The 27,090-nt window shown below is 48.1% G+C and overlaps 1 protein-coding gene across 1 annotated transcript in view; it reads right to left on the bottom strand.

The window, feature by feature from the left end:
• LOC309548890 (alpha-1,4-N-acetylglucosaminyltransferase-like) overlaps window positions 1-24,941 on the bottom strand; it is a 60,171-nt gene extending 35,230 nt beyond the window's left edge. Inside the window, exon 1 of the mRNA XM_082248818.1 lies at window positions 24,741-24,941. The gene's annotated coding sequence lies outside the window, so the exon portion shown is untranslated. The remainder of the gene's footprint in view (window positions 1-24,740) is intronic.
• Window positions 24,942-27,090: the final 2,149 nt, after the last annotated feature.

The raw sequence follows: 27,090 nt of genomic DNA, 5'->3' as shown, positions 1-27,090 counted from the left end.
TTTATTAGAAGAAGGTAATCAATCAAAATAATACTGTAAATTACAGTATTCCTGTATAGGTTACTGTGACTTCACAATGACAAAAGAAAATGCAAGAATACATGCAGTCCCTAAGTTACATACATCTGAATTACATACAACTCATACTTACAAACAGAGGGAGAAAACAGGAAGTGAGAGGAAATCTACCCTTGAAAGGGAAATTTACTCCTGTAAGAGTTATCATGGGAAAAGGTGTCTCTACTGAAGCTTGATCACTAATCCTTGTTTCCACAACAACTCAAAAATTTAAAAATCCAATCATCATAGGGACAGAAAGTGAGGTAGAATCTTCTGAACAGGGGCACAGACAGCAAAAACTGAATTTTTGTTTTAGGACCAGCTAGGCATATAGACTTAGTCAAAAGACAAAAAGCATTAGCATATACACACCCACAGGGGCTGTCCCATCTGGCCAATACCCCCCCTGCATCACCACTCCCAACTCAGTTTGGTAGCATAGCAGTAGGTAATAAGAACCCCACAAAAGAGGGGCGGGGGCGGCGACTGTCGGAGGACTCAGAAAAAGGAATTTTACGGTAAGATTTTACAAAAATTCAGTTTTCTCTTACGCCCTCCGACAGTCGCCGCCTCCTCTAAGTCATCACAATGGGGATGTCCCAAAGCAGTATAGACATGAGGGGTGGGAGACGCAACCGTAGAAAAGGCAACGCAGTACCCACAACAGAGAAAGGAATCTTACATGCACTGTAAGAACCAACTGGGCAACAGAGAAAAAAACAAGCTCAACAGGAGCAAAAGCCCAGGAAAGCCAATGCCAACAGCCAGGGACCCAGAGAAAAAACTCAAGGGTCCATCATGGCACAGCCGCACTGAGAACTTTGCAGCCAAAAGAAGCATCATCTGATGCCAGAACGTCTACTTAGTAGAACTTGGAAAAACGTGTGCACAGACGACCAAGTCGCCGCCTTGCACACCTGGGCCACCGAGGCCCGATGCCAATAGGTCCAGGAAGTACTCAAAAACCTGGTAGAGGGCGCCCTAACAGGGAAGGGCGGAACCCGTTCCGTCAAGGCGTAAGCTTGTTCAATGGTCTGTCTGATCCACTTGGCAATAGTCGCTGCGGACGCAGCCATGCCCTTCCGAGGTCCCTCAGGAAGGACAAAGAGGGAATCCGTCTTCCGAAAAGACTCCGTAGACGACAGGTAAACCCTGATCGCCCTGACAACATCCAAGGAATGCAAGGCAATCTCCTTTGGATGTATTGTCTTCGAACAAAGCGAAGGCAGGACAGTGTCCTCATTAAGGTGATAATCCGAGATCACCTTGAGAAGGCAGGATGGGGGTGGTCGCAAAACCACCTTATCCCTGTGAATTATCAAGTAAGGGGAGCGGCAAGACAACGCCGCCAGCTCCGACACACTGCGAGCCGAAGTGATCGCCACAAGAAAAGCAACTTTCTTCGACAGCAGAGGCAACGACATCTCCCTGACATATTCAAAGGGAGCCCGCTGCAACGCGGACAGGACCAAGTTCAGGTCCCATGGAGGTAAAGGCTCCTTCCTGGGAGGAGCCAAATGTCGCACACCTTGAATGAATGTGCGCACCAAGGAACGAGACGCCACAGGACGTTGGAAAAAGGACCGCCAGTGCTGACACCTGGCCCTTTATTGTGGCCAGCGCCAGGCGCAGATCCACTCCAGACTGGAGGAAAGCCAAGAATCACGACCCCAAGTAAGAACGAGGGGAAAACCCCCTGGACTCACACCAGGTGAAGTAGGCCTTCCAGGCACGGTAATAGATCTTACCAGAGGAAGATTTCCTAGCCTTGATCAAGGTAGGAATAACCTCAGAGGATAGACCCTTGTCCTTCAAGACCTGGGTCTCAACAGCCAGGCCGTTAAAGCCAGCGACTGTAAAGCAGGATGGAAGATAGGACCTTGAGACAGGAGATCTTCCCGCAGAGGCAGGCGCCACGAAGGTGCCACTGCCAGGCGAACAACGTCAGCGTACCAGGACCGGCGAGGCCAGTCCGGTGCCACAAGAATCACCATGTGTGGTTCCGAGGCCAATCTGCGAAGGAACCGGGATAGCAACTGAAACGGAGGAAAGGCGCACAGCAGACGATACTGATGCCAAGGGGCCACCAACGCATCCGAGGCGTCCGCCAATGGATCGCGCGGTCTTGCCACGAAGCTTTCCACCTTTCGGTGTAGCCGGGATGCGAACAGATCCACATCTGGGGATCCCCAATTCACACACAGCATCTGAAAGACCTCCGGGTGAAGGGACCATTCCCCCTGGTCCAGGGTCAGGCGGCTCAGATAGTCGGCCTGCCAATTTTTCACACCCGGAATGTATCGCTCTTAGTTCCAGTACATTTATTGGGAGGGAGGATTCCTCCTCCGACCAAGTGCCCTGGGCAGATAGGATGCCCAGGACTCCACCCCAGCCCGACAGGCTGGCGTCCGTGATAACCACTGTCCACACCACAGGGCGGAAGGACTTGCCTTCCGCCACCGACGGGGACTGGATCCACCACAGAAGAGTCAATCTGGACCGGCGACTCAAGGAGACATCCAGATCCAAGGACTGAGGAAGTCTGTCCCACCTGGCCAGGACCTCCCATCTGGAGAGCCCGCGTGTGGAACCGCCTCGAAGGTCGACACCATCAACCCCAGGCCCCGCATGCAGGTCCTGAGTGACGAGGACGGATCGTCCCCGAGGGACCTGAGTACGTCCCGCAAAGTCCGGAGCTGTCCTCCGGCAAGAATACCTTTGCCTGAGAAAAGTCCAGAACCATTCCCAGATAAGCGACGGAGACAATGCTGATTCCTGAACGTTGACGGTCCATCCGAACTCCTGGAGCGTCTGTACCGTGATGGACAGATCGCGCACAAGGTCCTGGCTGGCCCTCGATCTCAGAAACAGATCGTCCAGGTACCCCAGGACCGCAATGCCTGGGGCCCGTAGCAGGCCCAGGACCGGACCAACACCTTGGTAAACACCCTTTGTGCCGAAGCGATACCGAAAGGCAACGCCACAAACTGGTAGTGGTCCTTTGCAATAGCAAACCAAAGGTACCGCTGATGACCCTCGAAAATGGGGACGTGCAGGTACGCATCCTTCAGATCTATCGAAGCCAGGAATTCTCCCGGCCTCAAGGAGGCCACAACCGAACGGAGAGACTCCATTTGAAACCGTCGAATTCGCACAAAGCGGTTCAGTGCTTTCAGGTCAAGAATAGGACGCACTTTGCCCACTTTCCTGAGCACAGTGAACAGATTCGAATAAAAACCCCAAAACCTGTCCCGATGAGGCACCGGGACAACCACTCCCTGAGCCAGCAGGTCCTGCACCGCCCGATGCAAATCCTGCAGACGCCCCGGAAGCAGATGGAGATTGGAGGGAAAGAATCTGTCTGCCGGCCTTGAAAGGAATTCGATCTTGCATCCTGATCGAACGATTTCCTGGACCCACCTGTCCGACATCCGGAGCAGCCAAGGTTTGGAGGAAACCGCGCAAACGTCCCCCCACCCCAGAAACGGTTGAGGGCGCCCATTCAGGCAGAGGCGGAGTGTCACGCCGAGCCGGCATTGCCGGCTTTCTGCTTACCCGCCCAGGGCTTCCTCTGGTTGCCCTGGGCCTTGAAAGGCTTGCCCATGGATTGGTTCCGAAAGGCACGAAAGGACTCCTGATTAGACCTAGGCGCAGAACCCCGCTTGCCTCGGAAGGACTTGTTCTTCGGGTTCTGGGGCAGTATAGCGCTCTTGCCCCCCCGTGGCGCCTTTTACCAGGGTATCCAACGCCTCGCCAAAAAGACGAGAGCCAACATAGGGAAAATCAGCAACAGTTCACTGTGAGGACTGGTCGGCCGACCAGCTCTTCAGCCATATCAGTCGCCGGTGAGGCACCGCGACACTCGAGAGGCGAGCCACCAAGGGGGCCTCATTTAATGCTGCATCACACAGACACATGACTCCTTGGTGGACCTGATCCACCATTTCCAGTCGGGCATGCGGCACGTCATCAGACACCAGGTAGCTACGACGCACCTAGATCCAATCAGCTACCGCCTGTGAGCAACGAACCCGCCACCGTATAGGAATGGCGGGCTAGAGACTCCAACCGCCGGTTCGTGAGATCCCGGAAAACCGGAGTATCCTCAAGAGGAACTAAGGTAGCCTTGTTCAGCACGGCCACAGTGTGATCTACCTGTGGAGGCACACACCAACGCGAGTCCGTAGCAGGCGCAAAAGGATAAAGCAATTTGAACCGACTAGGCACCACGAAACAGACGTTTTAACGTGCGCCACATTTCATTAACAGTGTAATGAAAAGCAGCTGGGCAGGGAAAAACCTGCGCAGACTTGCGGGTTCTGCGCGTCCCAAAAAAGGACACAATGCCCGGAGGATCGGGCTCACCCTCTAAATGCAAAGTTTCCTTTACAGAAAACAATCAACTCATCCATGGTCGCCCGTTCATCAGGGGACCCTGGGGAGGATGTGTCAACACCCTCAATGTCAGCCTCCCCCTCAGACCCCGGGGGGTCCAGGGATGAGCGGGACCCTGAAAAGGGCACGCTTGCAGCAGCAGCCGCAGCATCAGCCATATCCCCATCTGAATCAGAAGAGAGAGACAGCCTGGGCCTTTGTCTTGCAGCCCGTTCAGACATCAGCATTTCCACATTTGCCACTAAAGTCGCAACTACAGCAGCCAGATCAGGTCGCAGCGGAGCCACAGGAGAACTGGGGCCCCCCACCAAAGCAGGAGGAAACTTGTTTTCCTGAGAATCCATGGCTCAATACAGTAAAAAATTACAGTGCAAAAAATCAGTGTACTGTCCCCTTAAATAGCGCTGCGGAGTGCGCAGCCCACCGCTACTGTCACAGCAATGAAGACCCCCAAAGGAGAAAGAAAAACTGAGCCAGAAGCAGCATGCAGAAGAAGACTGAGAGGGATACACTGCAGAGCCCGCAGATCGTTGCTACCTGTGCCTGTGCTGTCGCAGAGAAAAAAGGAAATGCTGTTGGGAGGGGCTGGCTATAAGCCAGACCTCAGGGAAAATGGCTGCCCCATAGGGAAGCATAGGAGGCTTCACTAAAATGGCCGCCGACATGAAGCCGAACCGATCGTTCTCCCGCCCCTAAAATGGCGGCGGATGGCGCCAAAAACGAGCGGTATACTCACCCCAGAGGGGCCACACAGTGTGCATAGCAAAAAACATGGTGGACCGCGCAAATTTTCGCCCGCAGCGGTCGCCGCACCAGACACACGGCTGTACCCCCAAACATGCACCTAAGGTGACACAGGGACAGGGACCCCCAGCAATCAGACATATCTGTACAAAAAACGAACCCCGCAGGGATCGCACAGGGAGTCACACAGGCACAGACATGGGGACACACAGCAACACAGACTGCCACCCCAGACAGAGGCCCCACACAGAAAAGTACTTACCTGTACCCGATGGCGTGGGGAAGCCTCTATGCACGGATAAACCTCTGTCCTCATCTGACAGGGAGTGCCGTGAGCCAGGGACATGACGCTGCAGTACCGCAGACGAGTCCTGTGAGGTAGCCACCTCACGGCTGCATCCCTGCATCGAACAGGGATGGGTCGTTCTTAGTGCCAGGGCGAACCATTGCTGAACGCTCGATGGCGGGCTGGGGGTCCATCTGACCCTCAGTGCCCTGGAGAACCAGGGCGGCCAGTCCGAATCCCAGCACCGCATGATCCATCTTCATCCGAAGACTAAACTAACACTAAAGCTGACAAAATAAACAGCTAGTAAAGTGAGAGAAAAAACTGACATTTTCAAAGAAAATCAAATAAAAGATCAGGAATAGTGTTGAGCGAACACAGACTGTATTATTCGTGTTCGTACCGAATAATTGGATTTTTTGTACCCGAACACGGACACGGACACTTTACTGTATGTTCGGGTAAAAATCCGTGTTCGGTCGTTTTATTTCCGGGTTTTGCATGCTTTGGCGCTCTTTTCATGGCGGGCTTTCAACAGCCAATCAACAATCGTTTAACTGGTGTGCCTTAAGCCATCCCAGCCATGCCTGCAAATGTCTCAGTAGCTGTGATTGGCCGTCTGAAGCATGTGACCAAGTCTTTATAAGTTCGAGGCAGCCGCAGCGGCGTCATTATGCTGCTTAGATTCAGGGACAGAGCACACATCAACGTGCTGGCTGCTGATTAGGGAAAGATAGGCAGGAAAAAACCATTTGTGTCCGGATAGAATTGAGGGACAGGTCGGAGTGTTTAGGCAGGGCGAGTTGTAGGCATTTTAGGGATAGAGTCTGCTGAATTATAGGGTCAGTGTCTTCTACAAACTACAATCGATATTGCTGTGTGGGGGGTGGGGTGAATCTGCACTCAATCCTGATCTACGATCTCTTCTCAATCCTGTTAGGGACAGAGTCTGCTGAATTTTAGGGAAACTGTGTTCTACAAACTACAATCGATATTGCTGTGTGGTGTGGGATTGGAGATAGGCAGGTGTCAGTGATCCACATCCATTTTTCTGTGTGTGAGCTGCAGTGAACACAATCTTTTTGGGCTGCAGTGAACACAATCTTTTTGGGCTGCAGTGAACACAATCTTTTTGGGCTGCAGTGAACACAATCTTTTTGGGCTGCAGTGAACACAATCTTTTTGGGGTGCAGTGAACAAAATCTTTTTGGGGTGCAGTGAACACAATCCTTTTTGGTGTGCAGTGAACACAATCTTTGTGGGGTGCAGTGAACAAAATCCTTTGTGGGGTGCAGTGAACACAATCTTTTTGGGGTGCAGTGAACAAAATCCTTTTTGGGGTGCAGTGAACAACATCCTTTTTGGGGTGCAGTGAACACAATCTTTTTGGGGTGCAGTGAACAAAATCCTTTGTGGGGTGCAGTGAACACAATCTTTTTGGGGTGCAGTGAACAACATCCTTTTTGGGGTGCAGTGAACACAATCTTTTTGGGGTGCAGTGAACAAAATCCTTTGTGGGGTGCAGTGAACACAATCTTTTTGGGGTGGAGTGAACAACATCCTTTTTGGGGGTGCAGTGAACAACATCCTTTTTGGGGTGCAGTGAACACAATCTTTTTGGGGTGCAGTGAACACAATCTTTGTGGGGTACAGTGAACAGAATCTTTGTGGGGTGCAGTGAACACAATCTTTGGGGGGTACAGTGAACACAATCTTTGTGAGGTGCAGTGAACACAATCTTTGTGGGGTGCAGTGAACACAATCATTGTGGGGTGCAGTGAACTCAATCTTTGTGGGGTACAGTGAACACAATCTCATACTTCTGAAGGTTTGAGGGTGCTGCCTGTTCCATACTCCCCCTACTCCTCATCTAGCCTTTTAGGGGTACAAACAATAGTAATTGGGGCCTAGTGTGGTTGTGTACGTGTGATATACATACACTTTTTTGGGATCATATTTTCTATTCCGCTATTTAATCAAAAACCTTTGGGGATCAGTTAAATTGGGGGATAGTCTGTGTTGGTACGTGTGAGAGAGATCCACCTTTCCAAGTTGTTGGGGTTCATCTCATACTTCTGAAGGTTTGAGGGTGCTGCCTGTTCCATACTCCCCCTACTCCTAGCCTTTTAGGGGTACAAACAATAGTAATTGGGGCCTAGTGTGGTTGTGTACGTGTGATATACATACACTTTTTTGGGATCATATTTTCTATTCCGCTATTTAATCAAAAACCTTTGGGGATCAGTTAAATTGGGGGATAGTCTGTGTTGGTACGTGTGAGAGAGATCCACTTTTCCAAGTTGTTGGGGTTCATCTCATACTTCTGAAGGTTTGAGGGTGCTGCCTGTTCCATACCCCCCCTACTCCTCATCTAGCCTTTTAGGGGTACAAACAATAGTAATTGGGGCCTAGTGTGGTTGTGTACGTGCGAGATACATACACTTTTTTTGATCATATTTCCTATTCCGCTATTCAATAAAAACCTTTGAGGATCAATTGAATTGCGGGATAGTCTGTGTCGGTACGTGTGAGAGAGATCCACCTTTCCAAGTTGTTGGGGTTCATCTCATACTTCTGAAGGTTTGAGGGTGCTGCCTGTTCCATACCCCCCCTACTCCTCATCTAGCCTTTTAGGGGTACAAACAATAGTAATTGGGGCCTAGTGTGGTTGTGTACGTGCGAGATACATACACTTTTTTTGATCATATTTCCTATTCCGCTATTCAATAAAAACCTTTGAGGATCAATTGAATTGCGGGATAGTCTGTGTCGGTACGTGTGAGAGAGATCCACCTTTCCAAGTTGTTGGGGTTCATCTCATACTTCTGAAGGTTTGAGGGTGCTGCCTGTTCCATACTCCCCCTACTCCTCATCTAGCCTTTTAGGGGTACAAACAATAGTAATTGGGGCCCAGTGTGGTTGTGTACGTGTGATATACATACACTTTTTTTGGATCATATTTTCTATTCCGCTATTTAATTTAACTGGGCCTCCATGCGAGACCTGTGTGCCTTGTTGCGCTGTTTTGAGTACTCCACCAACATGGCCAGTGGCAATGACGCCGTTCTCAGCTTAACTATCCCACTTCTATGCCTCCTTGAAAAAACAATTCGGGCGATGATGGAAGAGGATGTGGCACAGGATGAGGAGGAGGAGGAGGATGAAGAGGTAACATTTCCAAGGCTTTCAGGGCAGTCATTCGCAAGGGGCTCCGAGGGTGGGTTCCTGCACACGCAAACGCCAGGGACGCAATTGTCCAGCAGGGGCACAGTTCTGGAGGATGAGGAGGATGAGGAGGAGGAGGAGCTGGAGGAGGAGATGGAACCATGTTCACAGCAGGGTGGCACCCAGGCCAGCTCATGGCCATCACTGGTGCGTGGCTGGGGGGATACAGAGGACACGGACGATACACCTCCCACAGAGGACAGCCTTTCGTTGCCTCTGGGCAGCCTGGCACACATGAGCGATTACATGCTGCAGTGTCTCCACAACGACCGCCGAGTTGCCCACATTCTAACTTGTGCTGATTACTGGGTGGCCACGCTGCTGGATCCCCGTTACAAGGACAACGTACCGTCCTTAATTCACTCACTGGAGCGCGATCGCAAGATGCGCGAGTACAAGCGCACGCTGGTAGACGCCATGCTGCTGGCATTCCCATCTGACAGCGGGGCCACAGTGGAAGCACAAGGCAGAGGAGGAGGAGGAGGAGGAGGTCGCCAACGCAACCAGGGCACCGCCAGCACCTCAGAAGGCAGGGTTAGCATGGCCGAAATGTGGAAAAGCTTTGTCAGCACGCCACAACAAACAGCAGCACCAGCAGCTCAGATGGAACGTCTTAGCAGGAGGCAGCATTTTACCAACATGGTGGAGCAGTATGTGTGCACACGCCTACATGTAGTGAATGACGGGTCTGCCCCCTTCAACTTCTGGGTCTCCAAATTGGGCACATGGCTTGAGCTTGCCCTTTACGCCTTGGAGGTGCTGGCGTGCCCTGCAGCCAGTGTATTATCTGAACGGGTATTTAGCACGGCTGGGGGCGTTATAACAGACAAGCGCAGCCGCCTGTCCAGAGACAATGTGGACAAGCTCACGTTCATTAAAATGAACCAGGCATGGATCCCACGGGACTTTTCCTTACCTTATGCAGAATAGCAATGGATACTGACCTTACCCACCCATTGTTCCATTTTTGCTCTTTCTCACTCTTTTGGGGTGTACCCTCATTTAAAATTTTTGAAAAGAAGCAGTGTTGGCTACCTCGTCCTCCTCCTCAGGGCCAGATTAATGTAGGGGCTATTGGAGCTGCAGCTCCAGGCCCCTACCTTTTATATAGGCCCCGGGTTGGCCATATTCACTGTTACCGCTCTTCTGTCACTTGTAAACACAGAAGTCTGGCTTCTATGCTCGCTTCCCCAGGCAGCACCCTCAGAACCTCCCCACACAGCGTGAAGGCCGGACAAGGAGGGACAGTTGGCGATGCATGGATGTGTTTATGGGCTTCAGAGACAGCATCCCATGTTGAATTAGGCATGCATGGCTGCACCCTTCCTCCTCTGGGTGCATGGCAAGGCACGGCCCTTAAGGCCCTTCAAAATCCTCAGCACCAAGCCCATGATGCTGTTAATCCGGCCCTGGTCCTCCTCCACCGCCGCTTCCACCTACACCGCCCATAGGTGTGCGCAGCCTATTGCATTAAGGTGTGCACCCCAAAGTTGAAATACACATGCATGTGTTTGCCAGCAGGGAGAGTAATGTATCGGGGCCATGTACCTGTAGGCAAGGAGAAATAGAGCAGAGCAGGTCCCAGGGAGATCTTTCCCATCTCCTCACTGGCAATGCTATGTGCCCTAGGTGATTAGGGTGTGCCCAGGCACACCCAGCACACCCTGTGCGCACGCCTATGTCACCGCCACATCCACCACCACCTCAACCTCCCTCCTACTCCATATGGGCCTCGTCCTTCAGAGATGAAGAAGAACATTGTTTTATTTTTCTGTTTTTTTTTTGTTGTTTTAAGTTATTTCCCTATCCACATTTGTTTGCAGAGCACTTGCCATGCTCTTAATTACGTTTTGCTGCCATTTGCAGCACTCTAGCCCTTTCCTTTGGTGTTTTAGAGCCATTTTAGTGCCTTAAAGTTCGGGTCCCCATTGACTTCAATGGGGTTCGGTGTCCGGGAAAAGTTCGGTAAAAGTCCGGGACACGGACCCGGACTTTTTTTTAAAGTTCGGCCGAACCCGTCGAACACGGACATCTAGGTGTTCGCTCAACCCTAATCAGGAAGGCTGAGACTAAAGCCCCAGCACAAGGAGAGTCTAACTAGTCCTGATGCTAGGCAGATTAAAACTGAGTTGGGATTGGTGATGCAGGGGGGGGTATTGGCCAGATGGGACAGCCCCCGTGGGTGTGTATATGCTAATGCTTTTTGTCTTTTGACTAAGTCTATATGCCTAGCTGGTCCTACGGACAGGTGGACAATACCCCATTGTGATGACTTAGAGGAGGCGGCGACTGTCGGAGGACGTAAGAGAAACAAACATTACAGGGGTGTGAACCTTTCCCTATGCGATCTAAACAACTTAAAAAATGTTTTTTTGGGCTGGAGTTACACTTACAAACAAAAATGTACATGTTTCAACTAACTTACAAATGTAACCTAAAGTGAATGTAAACCTGATTCATGAAATGTGACCTGGGCACATAGCTGTAGTGTTTACTTGTCTCTCTCCAAAGCCCTGAGTCCCATGTCTTTCTGATGCTCTATTATTCTGTTATCAGCATGATAACTTCTGACAAGTTCTCTGAGAGAGATGGGAGATAAATGCACCTGAAAATTTGTGTTGGGGTGGGTGCTATAAATAGATTAGCGGAGAGCTGGTCTATTCACAGCACAGCTCTGCACATTCCTTCCTTCCTTCCTCCTCTGTGGAGGGGGTGTGTGTGCCTTTCCTCCAATTAGCTGTCACACAGTGTATGCCTAGACTACACTCCTACTGCTAAAACAGGAAGAAAAAAAAAAATCTAACACAAAGTATACTTTCTAAACAATATATAAAAGCTGAAAACAGCAGATATACATGTAAAACGTATATAAGGAGATTGGTTTCATCCCCGTGTATCATCTGAGGCTGTTCACTTCACTAAGTATAGGAGAGGGTTTACATCCACTTTAAGAACAAACCTACAGAACCTATCTTGCTTGTAACCAGGGGACTGCCTGTATGTAAACCTAAAATGTTATATTCCTGATATGCTCCTGCTGTACCATGTACTTGTATGAAAAAGAATCGTGTTCTCTTTGCATTGCTTCCTTTGTGTCAAATCCTTGGTGTTTCTGGCAGTCCCTCTGCTTTCCTATTTAAAAACGGACCACACTAGGCATGAGAGTACAATGTGATCAGTGTTCTGGCTGTGCTGGGAGCTAATCCAATGATCAGACTTGTCCTGGCACTTCCTACCCCCCCCCCCCCCCGCACAGCCATTCACTGGGGAGATTAGTGTTCTGCTGTTTCTCCTCCCCCAGCCCTTATGCAACTGAGAAAAGAGGGTATGTGATCACTTATTGAAAAGGAAGGCTGGAAAAAGTGTTTGTTTTTTTCAATCAAAAAATGTTTTGCCTTTCATTTCTGTTTAAAACTGAATGGGTTGTTTTACAAGGTGAGGGTCTACGTACTTTCCAAAAAAAATCCAAATAGACAGATGAAATTTCAAAGATGCTATAGAGGAGTATTTCCATTGGCAGGAAGAGAAGCAGATGACCCAGCTGAGGATTGACATGTGGTGAATACATAAAAGCGAAATTAGCCTATCATGAAAATGAGAGGCAATACAATTTGGTGAATGTCTTACAGGGAGTGGGTTTCACTGAAGCATGTGGTGAAGTGTGGAAATGGACATAACACATGAAGAATTTTCTTTTTTTTTTATTTCATGATTCTTTTTTGGAGTAAAATCACATGAGGGCTCGTGTTTTAATTTTTATTTTTGATGATAAACGGAGGTATAGCACCATCTAACCTGGATTGGGTATCAGTGGGTACAGTGGGTGTGCATTAATTGATATTAATGGTGGCAACAACACCTTATTTTAGTTTGATTGAGTATTGGTCAATTGTGATATTTTTCCAGGGCACAACATATGTTGTGGTTAATAACTACATTATTACCTAGTAAGAACATCAAAAACATTTGAAGTGTACAATACCTTTAAAGTAAGTAGTTGTAAAGGTAGAAGTTTTTTTTTTTTTTTTTTTTTTTACCTGAATGCATTCTCTGCATTAAGGTAAAAAATATTCTCTAAACAGGACAACCCCAGCCCCCCTAAATACTTACCTGAGCCAAATCTTGATTCAGCACTCTGCCAGAGATAACTCTCTCAACTCTCCCTCTATCCTCAATGGACATGGAGACAGCAGAAGGCAGCCATTGGCTCCTGCTGCTGCCATTCACAGCCTGTGAGGAAAGTGAAGGGGGGGGTGGGGCCGAACTGTGCTGTGTGTGTCTATGGACACGCAGAGCACCACTTGGAATCAAGCCTGCCCCATTCCCCTCTAAGCAAGCAGCTTGCTATTGGGGCACTCAGCAATGGGGGGGCAGGAACACTGGCAGGAGACCAGAGAAGAGGATCGAGGCAGCTCCATGCAGCAAGTAGAAAGTGTTTAATGCCTATTTTTTTTTTAATTAAACGTTTACAATTACTTCAAGTGGGTTATTCTTACTTGGAAAACTTTTTGGTTTAGCTTATATTTACACTTTAACACCTTCCCATGCAGACTATAGCAGAATGATGACTGGGCGGTGGCTTTAATGTTCTGAGTGGACGTCACATGATGTCCTCTCAGAAAGCGCCGCACAGCAGTGCGATCTGGACACAGCCGATGGCTGATCAGTGTTCCGGCTCACTGCTGGTACCATTTGACCAATTACAGAAGATCACATGACAGTTGTAAAAAATGGATGGCTTCCTTTCAGGCCATCCATTGTGTACAATTGTGTTGCTAACAGTGATTGGTCAATGTGATCATATGGTACAGACAGGGCCAATTACAGCTCATCTGCACCATGTGATTAGCTTTGACCAATCACAGCTAATCTCAACAAAACAAGCTAAATAAATCAGTTTCATTCAGTAAAATGCTTGCTTATAGCACTGTAATTCACTGCTATAAGCAATCATAATGTGTACAAAAATAAATAAATAAATCACTCCCCCAGAGTAGTCCAATGTTACATTAGTAATATTATATTGCTCTGGTCACAGTGTGTTTAAAAAAAAAAAACATATAAAACTAAAAAAAAAAAAAAAAAAAAAACGTACATATTTTTTTTTCATTTCTTTATTTTCCAAAAATCACACTTTCAAACACCCACCATAACTCTTACTAAATACCTTGGATTGTATACTTTCCAAAAAGGGGTAATTTGGGGGATATTTGTACTGTCCTGACATTTTAGGGCCTCAATAATATACACTGATTTGGGTTATTTTTCATCAAAGAAATGTAGCAGAATACATTTTGGCCTAAATGTATGAAGACTAGGGTTGAGCGAACACAGACTGTATTATTCGTGTTCGTACCGAATAATTGGATTTTTGTTACCTGAACACGGACCCGAAAACTTTACTGTATATTCGGGTAAAAATCCGTGTTCGGTCGTTTTATTTCCGGGTTTTGCATGCTTTGGCGCGCTTTTCATGGCGGGCTTTCAACAGCCAATCAACAAGCGTTTAACTGGTGTGCCTAAGCCATCCCAGCCATGCCTACAAATGTATCAGTAGCTGTGATTGGCCGTCTGAAGCATGTGACCAAGTCTTTATAAGGTTCGAGGCAGCGCCGCTGCAGCGTCATTCTGCTGTTTAGTTCAGGGAGAGAGCACACATCAACGTGCTGGCTGCTGATTAGGGACAGACAGGAAAAAAAAAACATTTGTGTCCGGATAGAATTGAGGGACAGGTCGGAGTGTGTTAGGCAGGGCGAGTTGTAGGCATTTTAGGGAGAGAGTCTGCTGATTTTTAGTGTCAGACAGTGTGTTCTACAAACTATAATCGATATTGCTGTGTGGGGTGGGGTTTGCAGTCACCCGATCTACGATCTTATCAATCCTTTTAGGGACAGAGTCTGCTGATTTTTAGGGTCAGACAGTGTGTTCTACAAACTACAATCGATATTGCTGTGTGTGTGGGGGGGGGGGTTTGCAGTCACCCGATCTACGATCTTATCAATCCTTTTAGGGACAGAGTCTTCTGATTTTTAGGGTCAGACAGTGTGTTCTACAAACTACAATTGATATTGCTGTGTGGGGGGGGGGGGGGGGGTTTGCAGTCACCCGATCTACGATCTTATCAATCCTTTTAGGGACAGAGTCTGTTGATTTTTAGGGTCAGACAGTGTGTTCTACAAACTACAATCGATATTGCTGTGTGGTGTGGGATAGGAGATAAACAGGTGTCAGTGGTCCACATCCATTTTGCTGTGTGTGGGCTGCAGTGAACACAATCTTTTTGGGGTGCAGTGAACACAATATTTTTGGGGTGCAGTGAACACAATCTTTTTGGGGTGCAGTGAACACAATCTTTTTTGCCCACTGAGGAGGAGGGAGAAAAGTATTTTTCTATCAGGCACTGTGTGCAGCATTTTTCCTTCAGCTGTGCTGTGCTGAGTGACTGATCATACACTGCTGTGTTCAGTTCACATGTGCTATTATTGAGTGGTTTCAAAAATCATACACTTTTTTTCTACTCCACTATTCAATATACAGCCTTGGGTTAAAAAAAATTAAATTGTGGCCTGCAGTAGAGCTGAATGATATTTGGGGTTTTTGGGGTTCATCTCATACTTCTGAAGATTTGAGGGTGCTGCCTGTTCCATACTCCTCCTACTCCTCATCCAGCCTTTTAGGGGTACAAACAATAGTAATTGGGGCCTAGTGTGGTTTTGTACGTGTGAGATACATACACTTTTTTTGATCATATTTTCTATTCCGCTATTCAATAAAAACCTTTGGGGATCAGTTAAATTGCGGGATAGTCTGTGTTGGTACGTGTGAGATCCACCTTTCCAAGTTTTTGGGGTTCATCTCATACTTCTGAAGATTTGAGGGTGCTGCCTGTTCCATACTCCTCCTACTCCTCATCCAGCCTTTTAGGGGTACAAACAATAGTAATTGGGGCCTAGTGTGGTTTTGTACGTGTGAGATACATACACTTTTTTTGATCATATTTTCTATTCCGCTATTCAATAAAAACCTTTGGGGATCAGTTAAATTGCGGGATAGTCTGTGTTGGTACGTGTGAGATCCACCTTTCCAAGTTTTTGGGGTTCATCTCATACTTCTGAAGATTTGAGGGTGCTGCCTGTTCCATACTCCTCCTACTCCTCATCCAGCCTTTTAGGGGTACAAACAATAGTAATTGGGGCCTAGTGTGCTTCTGTACGTGCGAGATACATACACTTTTTTTGATCATATTTCCTATTCCGCTATTCAATAAAAACCTTTGGGGATCAATTAAATTGCGGGATAGTCTGTGTTGGTACGTGTGAGATCCACCTTTCCAAGTTTTTGGGGTTCATCTCATACTTCTGAAGATTTGAGGGTGCTGCCTGTTCCATACTCCTCCTACTCCTCATCCTGCCTTTAGGGGTACAAACAATAGTAATTGGGGCCTTGTGTGCTTCTGTACGTGTGAGATACATACACTTTTTTTGATCATATTTCCTATTCCGCTATTCAATAAAAACCTTTGGGGATCAATTAAATTGCGGGATAGTCTGTGTTGGTACGTGTGAGATCCACCTTTCCAAGTTTTTGGGGTTCATCTCATACTTCTGAAGTATGTAGGGGTACAAACAATAGTAATTGCGGCCTAGTGTGGTTGTGTACGTGTGATATACATACACTTTTTTTGATCATATTTTCTATTCCGCTATTTAATCAAAACCTTTGGGTATAAACAATTAAATTGCGTGATAGTCTGTGTCGGTACGTGTGAGATACACCTTTCCAATTTTTTGGGCGCATCTCATACTGCCGAGGATTTGAGGGTGCTTCAGTCTGCCTCCTGCCTGTTCCGAACTCCTCCTACTCCTCATCCTGCCTTTAGGGTAGAAAAAATTGTAATCAGGGCCTAGTTTGTGTTTGTACGTGTGAGATACACCGTTTTGTAAAATTTGTCCTATTCCGCTATTCAATATACACCCTGTTTGAGTGTAAAAAATTAAATTGCGGGATAGTCTGTATCGGTACATGTGAGATACTCCTTTTGAAATTTGTTTGGCGCATCTCCTTCTACCGCCGAGGATTGCAGGGCGCTTCAGTTTGCCTCCTGTTCCCAACTCCTCCTACTCCTCTTCCTCATCCTGCCTTTAGGGTACAAAAAATTGTAATCGGGGCCTAGTCTGTGTTTGTACGTGTGAGATACACCGTATTATAAATTTTTTCCTATTCCGCTATTCAATATACACCCTTTTGGAGTGTAAAAAATTAAATTACGGCATAGTCTGTATCGGTACGTGTGAGATACACCTTTTAAATTAGTTTGGCGCATCTCCTTCCCCCGCCAAGGATTGCAGGGCGCTTCAGTTTGCCTCCTGTTCCCAACTCCTCCTACTCCTCTTCCTCATCCTCCCTTTAGGGTACAAAAAAATTTAATCGGGCCTAGTCTGTGTTTGTACGTGTGAGATCCTATTCCGCTATTCAATATACACCCTTTTGGGGTAAAAAACATTAAATTGCGGCATAGTTTGCATATTTGACTGTGAGATACACCCGTGCGATACTGTTGTTGTTTTGTTCCGCTATTCAATAAACACCTTTCTAGGGCAAGATCTTAAATTACAGAAATATGAGGAGACCGTCAAATAGGGGCCGTGGCCTGGGTCGTGGTGCTGCTGGTAGAGCTCCTGTTGCAAGGAGAGGACGTGGTCGATCTGTGCCAGCTACACGCACAAGTGAAACACCTTCCTCAAGTGTTAGTAGGCGACAGAACCTGCATCAGTATTTGGTAGGGCATCATACGCCTCTAGAAGTGATGAGGCCAGAACACAGAGAGGCGATAGTAGATTGGTTTGCTGCTGACAGTGCCTCCAGTTCCTTCACATTGTCTCCCACCCAGTCTACTGCAGAAAGGTTGGCACCTGCAGCCGATGTCCAACCGTCTTTCACCTCACCCCCTTGCAAATCAGGCAAGCAGTCTGAGCCCCAAGCCATACAGCAGTCTCTTGTTCTTTTTGAGGACTCTGTCAGCAGGGTTTCCCAGGGCCATCCACCTAGCCCTGCCCCAGAAGTGGAAGAGATTGAGTGCAGCGATGCCCAACCACTCATTTCTCAAGATGAGTACATGCAAGGACCATCGCAGCACGTCTCCGATGATGACGAAACGCAGGTGCCAACTGCTGCGGCGTTCAGCATTGTGGAGACCGACAAGGAGGGCAGGGGTGAAGACTGGGTGGAAGATGATGTGGAGGACGATGAGGTCCTCGACCCCACATGGAATGAACATCATGCAGGTGACCTGAGTAGTTTGGAGGAAGAGGCGGTGGTTGCACAGAGCCACCAGCACAGCAGAAGAGGGAGCAGGGTGCAGAAGCGGAGCGCCCGTGCCCTAGACACTACGCCTGCTACTGCCCAACGCAGCAAGGGAACGAGCGCACCAAAGTCAGCTCAAAGGAGTTCTCTAGCGTGGAAGTTCTTTAGAAAATGTGCTGATGACAGGACACGAGTGGTTTGCACCCTGTGCAATCAGAGCCTGAAGCGAGGCATAAAACTTCTCAACCTGAGCACAACCTGCATGATCAGGCATCTAAGTGCAAAGCACGAGCTGCAGTGGAGTAGACACCTTCAAAACCAAGAAAGTCTCTGGCTCATCCTGCTTCCTCTTCTACTGCAGTCTCGGCCGCTCCAGCCACATCTGTAGTGATACCGGCACCTGCCACCCCGCAAACAGAGGATCTGTCAGCAACACCACCACCTGGGTCACCAACCATCTCCACAATGTCCCGTGGAAGCGTTCAGCTTTCCATCTCCCAAACACTTGAGAGGAAAAGGAAGTACCCCCCTACCCACCCACAATCCCTGGCCCTGAATGCCAGCATTTCAAAAGTCTTGGCCTTTGAAATGCTGTCATTCCGTCTGGTGGAGACGCACAGTTTTAAAAACCTTATGTCGGTGGCTGTCCCACAGTACGTCGTGCCCAGCCGCCACTACTTTTCCAGGCAAGCCATCCCTTCCCTGCACAACCAAGTGGGGGAAAAAATCAGGTGTGCACTGCGCCACGCCATCTGTGCCAAGGTCCACCTAACTACCGATACGTGTACCAGTAAGCACGGTCAGGGGCGTTATGTCTCCCTAACGGCACACTGGGTAAATGCAGTGGCGGATGGGCCTGAGGCAGATAGCAATTTGGCGCATGTCCTTCCACCACCGAGGATTGCAGGGCGCTTCAGTTTGCCTCCTGTTCCTAACTCCTCCTACTCCACTTCCTCATCTACCGCCTCCTCATCCGGACAGCGTAACACCTTCACCACCAACTTCAGCACGGCCAGGGGTAAACGACAGCAGGCAGTTTTAAAACTTGCCTGTTTGGGGGACAAACCACACACCGCGCAGGAGTTGTGGAGGAGCATGGAACAGCAGACAAATGAGTGGTTGCTGCCAGCGAGCCTCAAGCCCGGCCTGGTGGTGTGCGATAACGGGTGAAATCTCATAGCAGCTCTGGGCCTAGCCGGTTTGACGCACATCCCTTGCCTGGCGCATGTGCTGAATTTGGTGGTGCAGAGGTTCCTTAAAAACTACCCCGATATGTCAGAGCTGCTGCAGAAAGTGCGGGCCGTCTGTGCACTTTCGGCGTTCTCACCCTGCTGCTGCTCGCCTGTCAGCGCTGCAGCGTAACTTCGGCCTTCCCGCTCACCGCCTCATATGTGACGTGCCCACAAGGTGGAACTCCACCTTGCACATGCTGCAAAGACTGTGCGAGCAGCAGCAGGCCATAGTGGAGTTTCAGCTGCAGCACGCACGCGTGAGTCGCTCTGCGGAACAGCACCACTTCACCACCAATAACTGGGCCTCCATGCGAGACCTGTGTGCCTTGTTGCGCTGTTTTGAGTACTCCACCAAAATGGCCAGTGCCGATGACGCCGTTCTCAGCTTAACTATCCCACTTCTATGCCTCCTTGAAAAAACAATTTGGGCAATGATGGAAGAGGATGTGGCACAGGATGAGGAGGAGGAGGAGGAGGATGAAGAGGTAACATTTCCAAGGCTTTCAGGGCAGTCATTCGCAAGGGGCTCCAAGGGTGGGTTCCTGCACACACAAACGCCAGGGACACAATTGTCCAGCAGGGGCACAGTTCTGGAGGATGAGGAGGAGGAGCTGGAAGCATGTTCACAGCAGGGTGGCACCCAGGCCAGCTCATGGCCATCACTGGTGCGTGGCTGGGGGGATACAGAGGACACGGATGATACACCTCCCACAGAGGACAGCCTTTCGTTGCCTCTGGGCAGCCTGGCACACATGAGCGATTACATGCTGCAGTGTCTCCACAATGACCGCCGAGTTGCCCACATTCTAACTTGTGCTGATTACTGGGTGGCCACGCTGCTGGATCCCCGTTACAAGGACAACATACCGTCCTTAATTCACTCACTGGAGCGCGATCGCAAGATGCGCGAGTACAAGCGCACGCTGGTAGACGCGATGCTGCTGGCATTCCCACCTGACAGCGGGGCCACAGTGGAAGCACAAGGCAGAGGAGGAGGAGGAGGAGGAGGAGGAAGAGGTCGCCAACGCAACCAGGGCACGGCCAGAACCTCAGAAGGCAGGGTTAGCATGGCCGAAATGTGGAAAAGCTTTGTCAGCACGCCACAACAAACAGCAGCACCAGCAGCTCATATGGAACGTCTTAGCAGGAGGCAGCATTTCACCAACATGGTGGAGCGGTATGTGTGCACACGCCTACGTGTAGTGAATGACGGGTCTGCCCCCTTCAACTTCTGGGTCTCCAAATTGGGCACATGGCCTGAGCTTGCCCTTTACGCCTTGGAGGTGCTGGCGTGCCCTGCAGCCAGTGTATTATCTGAACGGGTATTTAGCATGGCTGGGGGCGTTATCACAGACAAGCGCAGCCGCCTGTCCAGAGACAATGTGGACAAGCTCACGTTCATTAAAATGAACCAGGCATGGATCCCACGGATCCCATGGATCCCTACCTTGTGCAGAATAGCGATGGATACCGACCTTACCCACCCATTGTTCCATTTTTGCTCTCTCACTCTTTTGGGGTGTACCCTCATTTAAAATTTGTGAAAAGAAGCAGTGTTGGCTACCTCGTCCTCCTCAGGGCCAGATTAACGTAGGGGCTATTGGAGCTGCAGCTCCAGGCCCCTACCTTTATATAGGCCCCAGTTTGGCCATATTCACTGTTACCGCTCTTCTGTCACTTGTAAACACAGAAGTCTGGCTTCTATGCTCGCTTCCCCAGGCAGCTCCCTCAGAACCTCCCCACACAGCATGAAGGCCGGACAAGGAGGGACAGTTGCCGATGCATGGATGTGTTTATGGGCTTCAGAGACAGCATCCCATGTTGAATTAGGCATGCATGGCTGCACCCTTCCTCCTCTGGGTGCATGCCAAGGCACGGCCCATAAGGCCCTTCAAAATCCTCAGCACCAAGCCCATGATGCTCTTAATCCGGCCCTGGTCCTCCTCCACCGCCGCTTCCACCTACACCGCCCATAGGTATGCGCAGCCTATTGCATTAGGGTGTGCACCCCAAAGTTTAAATACACATGCATGTGTTTGCCTACATATACATGGCCCCGATACATTACTCTCCCTGCTGGCAAAGTGATATAGAGCAGAGCAGGTCAGAGGGAGATCTTTCCCATCTCCTCACTGGCAAACAGAGCGATAATGCTAATGTGCCCTAGGTGATTAGGGTGTGCCCAGGTACACCCGGCACACGCACACCCTGTGCGCACGCCTATGACACCGCCACATCCACCACCACCTCAACCTCCCTCCTATTCCATATGGGCCTCGTCCTTCAGAGATGAAGAACATTGTTTTATTTTTCTGTTTTTTTTTGTTGTTTTAAGTTATTTCCCTATCCACATTTGTTTGCAGAGCACTTGCCATGCTCTTAAATACGTTTTGCTGCCATTTGCAGCACTCTAGCCCTTTCCTTTGGTGTTTTAGAGCCATTTTAGTGCCTGAAAGTTCGGGTCCCCATTGACTTCAATGGGGTTCGGTGTCCGGGAAAAGTTCGGCAAAAGTCCGGGACACAGACTTTTTTTTAAAGTTTGGCCGAACCCGCCGAACACGGACATCCAGGTGTCCGCTCAACTCTAATGAAGACCAATTATTTATTTGCAAAATTTTATAATAGAAACAAAGAAAACATGTTTTTTTTTTTTTTTGTTTTTTAATCAAAATCTTCTGTGTTTTTTGTTTAATTAGGCTGGGTTCACGATGGTGGGATGTAGGAAACCCTGCGAATACTGAGTGGGTCTCCACATCACACCTGAATCGCAGACAGTTCACACTGACATCTGCGAACTGCTGCGGGTGTCAATGTCACCCCATGATTGGTCCGCAGATCGCACTGCAAAATGGTACAGGTATCAGATTGCATAGGTGTGAACACTCATGCAGACCAAAAAAAAGGGTCATGTACCATTTTGGTCTGAATGTGATGCGAACTCAGCCATACAAACTGTATGGGTGAATTTGCATTGCACAGACAACAAATGTGATCTGCACAGACATGCGATGCGAATCACATGTGAGGTCTGTGTTCGCACCAGTGTGAACCCATCCTTTGTAGAAAATAAAAAACCCAGTGGTGATTAAATACCACCAAAAGAAAGCTCTAGTTGTGTGAACAAAATGATTAAAAAAAAAAAAAACGTAGTTTGGGTAGTGTTGCATGACTGCGCAATTGTCATTAAATGTGGGACAGGGCTGAAAGCTGGGCCTGGGGACTGAGAAGGAACGGTGATAAGAAATTTGCTTACAGCAGTTATGTTCTGTATTTGGATATTTTCATATAACATCTAGCAATATAAGATCTTAAAATAGCTTTGTTGCGTCACTAGAACAGCTCAGAAAAATCTTTCATTGAGCGGAATATCTAATTTAAAAAACAGTTGACTACAGTCTGTAATACTTTTAACCCCTTGCCACCACCACTCCCTAAGAGAAGCAAAGGTCTGGAGACGGAGGCAGACAATCTGACCCAGTGACCACTGTGATTGGCTGTCACAGCGGTCACATGATTGGAAGCTCCTGATCACAAGTATGCATTGCATGCGTTTTGTGACATTTTAGTCAGTGTGCTGGGAAGGAGCAGTGAGCGCACTCTCAGCACAGAAAGTCGTTTTCTATAGACGCATATAAAGCCCATCCCATCAGAGGCCGCATATATGCTTACAGCCAGTGGGAACAGATTCCTTTTTAGAACAAGCTTTTGGGTGGATGGTCCACTTCTTCTGGTCTGGCCTGAAGGCCCTAGGTCCAGAGCCTTAGAAAGTTTGTCCCTCCACTGACTTATGCTTACATGCTTACCCAATGAATAACATTCTATGTACGAACAACAACAAATCCATCCAAAACTCGGCCCCCAACTATATCACTAACCTAGCCTCAAAATTTCACCAAACCCTTCCCTTCGGTCCTCCCAAGATCTTCTGCTCTCTAGCTCCCTTGTCACCTCCTCCAATGCTTGGACTTCTCCCGTGCTTCTCACATCCTTTGGAATTCCTTACCCCAATCTGTCCAACTATCTCCTAATTTTTCCATCTTTAGACGATCCCTGAAAACACTTCTCTTTAACTGCTTGTTGACCGCACCACGTATATGTACTGCGGGATGGCAGCTCCTAGAGGTGAAATCACATACCTGTGTGTCTTCTACACATCCAGGTGTGCAGTGCGCATGTGCCCCCGGTGACCTGCTCCTGCTGGACACAGCGGAAGTCAATCAGCGGGTCTGCCGATCGTTCCCGACAGGGGCAGAATATTGGTCTGACTATGTACACAAGGCAAATCGCTGTTCTGTGACAAGGGAAGACAGAGATCCTGTTTTTCTGTTAAGCAGGAACACGGATCTGTGCCTTGCCACAGTACAAGCACCTCCCCCCACACAGTTAGAAAGCACTCCTTAGGGACACATTTAACCCTTTCAGCATCCTGATGTTAACCCCGTCCCTGACAGTGTCATTAGTACAGCGACAGTGTATATTTTTTTAGCACTGATCACTGTATTGGTGTCATTGGTCCCCAAAAAGTGACTTAGTGTCCGATGTGTCCGCCACAATGTTGCAGTTCCACGATAAATCGCTGACCTCCACCATTACTAGTAAAAAAAAAGACGCTATAAAATTTGCGCAAACCAATCAATATATGCTTATTGGGATTTTTTTTACCAAAAACATGTAGCAGAATACATATTGACCCAAACTGATGAAGAAATTTGATATTTTAAATTTGTTATTGGATGTGTTTTATAGATACAATTATATATTTTAAATTGTCAGTCTTTTTGTTTATAGCGCAAAAAATAAAAACCACAGAGGTGATCAGATAACACCAAAAACAAACTCTGTTTATGAAAAAAATAGGGATATCAATTTTATTTGGGTACAACATCGCACAACCACGCAATTGTAAGTTAAAGTAACGCAGTGCCGTATCGGGAAAAATGGCCTGGTCATAAAAGGGGGGGGGGGGGTAAACCTTTCGGAGATGTTTATTTTTTTTTCAGAAGCCTATCCTGCTTCTAACTTCTAACTAATACACTATGTTTTTACTTTCTCCATCAGTTCATCTCCCACAGTTATCTTTTTTATCACTTGACCCTCCCTCTTAGATTGTAAGCTCTAACGAGCAGGGCCATCTGATTACTCTTGTACCAAATTGTATTGTAACTGTATTGTCTGCCTTCATTTTGTAAAGTGTTGCGCAAACTGTTGGCACTATATAAACATGCAAATAAAAATGATTGCTAGTGGGTATAGTCACTGGCAATAATAGCATCCTAAATATCTGCCATGCTGGTTGTACCCAAGTTAATAGATTGCCTTCGGTACAATCAGCCTGCCCATACATGGTTTGAATCTCGGCCAGCTCCTGCTGAACAGGCAGTGACTTGAGCCGTCTATGGCTGATTTTAATATAAATTAAAAAAATGTATTGCAGACAAAACAGAACTGTATTGTTGCAAGTGCACTAATGCGGCTACAATCACCATAAGCATTACCTTAACCACATAAGTCAGGAAACACCCACAACGTTTCTCTTCAGCTGTTTGGGTAGAGTCCACTGATAAAGCCGTCTTCAAGTTTAGAGTTGTTCCCCTTGTTGCATGTGTCCAACAATTCACTAAAAATGCCCCGACAATATAAATGTCCTGACATCAGCTGTTACTGATTACCATGAAGTTATTTTCAGACTGCAAGGAAAAAGAAGGAGGAGGGGATAGGGTGGGGAGCTGAAAGGTATGCTGTAAAACAGTAGTTGAAAAGTCTACAAAGACGTGACTTGTCACCGATTGGGATGGAAGGCGCAGTCCTGCCCAAATTTCTGGCAGGTAAAAGCATAAACACCAGCATTAACAAGACCTAAAATCTACTTCAATAAAAAGAGATAAAAAAAAAAATAATAATAATCGTGTACCTCTAGTAACCACATACAACCCAGTACTAGAAGGGATAAGAAAGCTAATCAAAGATCTATAACCCATCATACCAGAGGATGAAACTCTGAGCCCGGGTTCACGCTGTTGCGGTGTGGGACACAGCATGTACTTTGCACAGGAATCGCAGCATATTCCGGTGCAAATTATATGCTGTGTCTCTGGGGTGCGATTTGAGCTATGGACTTGTATGGCTCGAACCGCACTGCATTCACACCAAACAGCTGCAGGACCATTTTTTTTGTCCGCATCAGAATCGGATCGCATGGGTGTTCACATCTATACAATCTGATTATGAAAATGGCGCTGTGTTTTGCAAACCGATTGCGGGGTGTCATTAACTTAACATACACTCTGCAAACGGTTTGCATGGATGGGTTGCAATTTAGATGCTGTGCTGAATCCGCAGCAAATTCGCTGTGATCACTATGATACATGGAAGGCAGGAGGGAGGGGTTAATATGGCATATGGAAGGCAGGATGGATCACTATGATACATGGAAGGCAGGAAAAATCCCTATGGTACATGGAAGGCAGGAAGGATCACTATGGCACACTGAAAGGCAGGAAGGAAGGATCACTATAGTACATGAAAGGCAGGAAGGAAGGCTCACTATGGCATATGGAAGGCTGGAAGAAATTATCAATTTGACACCTGGAAGCCAGGAAGCAAGCATCACTATGGCACATGGAAGGCAGGAAGGATCACTATAGCACATGGAAGGCAGGAAGGATCACTATGGTATTATGAAGGAAGAAAGGATCACTATGGCATATGGAAGGCAGGAAGGAAGGATCACTATGTCACATGGAAGGCAGGAAGGATGAATCACTATAGTAGATGGAAGGCTGGAAGGAAGGATCCCTTTGACAAATGGAAGGCAGGACTGAAGCATCACTATGGCACGTGGAAGGCAGGAAGGATTACTATAGCACATGGAAGACAGGAAGGATCACTATAGTACATTGAGGGCAGGAAAGATCACTATGGCCCATGGAAGGCATGAAGGATCACTATGGCACACGGAAGGCAGGAAGGTTCACTGTGGCACATGGAAGGCAGGAGGGATCACTAGGATACATAGAAGGTAGGAAGGAAATATCACTATGGCACATGGAAGACAGGAAGGAAAAATCACTATGGCACATGAAAGGCAGGAACATGGAAGGGAGGGACACTGTGGCACATGGAAGGAAAAATTACTATGGCTCAAAAAAGGAAGGATTACTATAGCACATGGAAGTATGGGAGAGGCAGAGAGAGGGGAGAGTTCACTCGCTGGAGGCTGGCTGCTCTCCAGAGGCTCAGGCAGACATCATGTGCACTGGCTGCTTTAAAATCTCCCAACCACACAACGCCTTCACAGGCACAGCATTGGCAGCATGCCAGGTGTTCTGGGTGAGCACAGGGAGACATGGGGAGGAGGTGAAGCTGACTTAGCCTACCTCCTCCTGCCTCCTCATACAGGGTGAACCGCAGGCGGATGAACCGGCAAGCGGGCATGGGAGGTGGGGGGGGACTGTGCTGCTGGGCCTGACAGCTGCAGCACGGTGCAGCATGAAGCAGACAGAGGGATTAATAAATTCCGGCACTGGGCTCCGCTGCAAGACTCAGCCCAGATTCACAGGACACCGGGATTTACTTGAAATCCTGGGACGGTTGGGCAATATGACATTAACCCACTGAAAGACCGTGACAGCATTAGCAAATGTGCCAAAGGTCTCTTTAAGGTCCTGAAGCCTGCAAGAGCCCTTCAGCACATCTGCACACTCATGTGCAATGCCATTCTCGCCTAGACGAGAAAGGAAGAATGGCTGCCCTGCAGCACAAATAAGTCCTTACAAAAAACAAATTGTAGTACAGGGAGGCTGGAGCCAAATACATGCACATTGTCTTTTTGGGTGAACATTTACT

Source organism: Pelophylax lessonae (assembly GCF_965119305.1).
Source record: "Pelophylax lessonae genome assembly, chromosome: 3".
Lineage (NCBI taxonomy): Eukaryota > Metazoa > Chordata > Amphibia > Anura > Ranidae > Pelophylax > Pelophylax lessonae.
The sequence above is the reverse complement of the archived record's forward strand: the minus strand, read 5'-3'. Positions and strand labels throughout refer to the sequence as shown.